Source organism: Myotis brandtii, unplaced genomic scaffold, assembly GCF_000412655.1.
Source record: "Myotis brandtii unplaced genomic scaffold, ASM41265v1 scaffold1774, whole genome shotgun sequence".
NCBI classification, from domain to species: domain Eukaryota; kingdom Metazoa; phylum Chordata; class Mammalia; order Chiroptera; family Vespertilionidae; genus Myotis; species Myotis brandtii.
Window position 1 is genome coordinate 108,173 of NW_005356575.1, and position 2,361 is coordinate 110,533.

General features: G+C 46.5%; 1 long non-coding RNA gene across 2 annotated transcripts in view; it reads left to right on the forward strand.

The window, feature by feature from the left end:
- The window catches only part of LOC106725617, a 12,421-nt gene extending 10,862 nt beyond the window's left edge, over window positions 1-1,559 (forward strand). For both annotated transcript variants that reach the window (XR_001361546.1, XR_001361545.1), the window contains exon 3: window positions 859-1,559. This is a non-coding gene — a long non-coding RNA (uncharacterized LOC106725617). The remainder of the gene's footprint in view (window positions 1-858) is intronic.
- Window positions 1,560-2,361: the final 802 nt, after the last annotated feature.

Sequence of the window (2,361 nt, forward strand, 5' to 3'; positions counted from 1 at the left end):
ATTGATGTTTCTATTTCTCTATCCCTCTCCCTTCCTCTCTCTCTAAAAATCAGTAAAAACATATTTTTTTTAAAAAAAGAAAAAAATATATTAAAAAAATAAATAAATAAAAAATACCACAGCCTTCAAGGCCTTATGTGAGCTGGTAAGGCCGGACAGAGAAGACTCTTCTGCCCTCCCATTCCTCACCCCCAGTTACAAATATGTCCCCACATTTATTTATTTATTTATTGCCCAGCTTCATTTCTTGCCACTGTTCCCTCACTCCCTGTGCTCCATCCACACAGGCCTTCCTTATGTTCCTCAAACTCACCTAGCAATTTCCTACCACAGGGCCTTTGCACAAGCTGTTCCCGCTTCCTTGAAAGCTCTCCCTCCAGTTATCTTGTACATCTCTTCTTCTTCTTCAAAAATTAAATTTAGAGGGAGGGAGATATTGATTTGTTATTCCTCTTATTCATACACTCATTGGTTGACTTGTGTGTGTGTGTGCCCCTACTGGGGATTGACCCTGAAACCTTGGCATGTCGGGAGGATGATCTGCCAGTGGTCGGCAAACTGCGGCTCGCGAGCCATATGCGGCTCTTTGGCCCCTTGAGTGTGGCTCTTCCACAAAATACCGCCTTCTGCGCATGGGCCACGAAGTTTCAATTGCACTGTACATGCGCGTCCGCGCGTGGTATTTTGTGGAAGAGCCACACTCAAGGGGCCAAAGAGCCGCATATGGCTCGCGAGCCGCAGTTTGCCGACCACTGATACCAATTGAGCTCCCCGGGGCTACCGCTCTTCTTTTTTTTTTTTTTGAGTCAGAGTGAAGAGACATTGAGGCCACGTTGTTCAAATCCCCTCATTTCACAGGTGAAGAAACGGAGGCCCAAAGTGCCCAGGCGATTCCCTGAAGCCACCCAGTGCGAGCTACTCACCGGTGCCATTTCCTCTGTGTTCCCATGATGCTCAGACGTGCTACGTGTGCAGAGGACCCCGCCTCCCTGAACTGGTCCTTTCTCTGGTCTAGACCTGGTAACCTTCCTTGATACAATCACGGGAACCACTGCTCTTGGGGAGCCATATTGACTACAGGAGAGTCTCTTAGCGCCTCCGCCACGTTGGGGTGAGAGAAGGTTGGGTACCACTGCCTTCCCAGGCCACCTGCCTCTTCACTACAAGGTCCCGCATGACTGAAATAAGCATTGCTGACGTGCTTTTGAATGTCTGGGGGCAAACGGCAATTTTGAGGGAGCACGGGCTTTGAAGATGTACCCACCCACCAGCTCCCGCTGGGCACCAGTCCGGACCGGAGACCCAACAGAGCAGCACATGCATTGTGCAAACATTGACAACACGGCCGTGGTGTCCTCTAAACATTAAAAGGAACTTTCCCCACCTAAGCCTTGGATTGCTATAATCTACCTGACTGCCACGCTTTAGAGACGTCTTTAAGAGAAGAGATTTCCAGTGGAAAATGTTTTCAGCTAGCTTATTTTAAGATGCACAATTGAGCCCTGACCGGTTTGGCTCAGTGGATAGAGCGTCAGCCTGCAGACTGAAGGGTCCCAGGTTCGATTCCGGTCAGGGGCATGTACCTTGGTTGCGGGCACATCCCCAGTAGGGGGTGTGCAAGAGGCAGCTGATCGATGTTTCTCTCTCATTGATGTTTCTAACTCTCTATCCCTCTCCCCTCCTCTCTGTAAAAAATCAATAAAATCATTAAAAAAAAGATGCACAATTGAATGTAATGGCTATTGAGTTATGTCCATTTCAAACTAGGCTAAAACCAGCCAGATTCTTCCAACACAGGATCACTAGCGATGCTGAAGGTCCTATACAGAACAGAGATGGATTGAAAACAGTGACTTTCACAAACATCACATATAAAGACCCAAATACTAATTCTACCAGAACACTAGGAGCATTCTAGACTCAAAGTGAGAAAAATGTTCTATCAAGAATGTGGCATTTGCCCTGACCAGTTTGCCTCAGTGGACAGAGCGTCGGCCTGCGGACTGTAGGGTCCCAGGTTTGATTCCGGTCAAGGGCATGTAACTTGGTTGCGGGCACATCCCCAGTGGAGGGTGTGCAGGAGGCAGCTGATCAATGTTTCTCTCTCATCGATGTTTCTAACTCTCTATCCCCTTCCCTTCCTTTCTGTAAAAAATCAATTTAAAAAAATATATATAAAAGACTGTGGCATTGGATAAATAGTTATAGAGCTTCCTTGAGACTATATTCTTCAACTTTAATAAATCTTATCAAGGAATATAATGTCATTTTCCATTTTAATTTTTAAAATAATTCTTGCCTGACTGGTTTGGCTCAGTGGATAGAGCGTCGGCCTGCAGACTGAAAGGTCCCAGGTTCGAT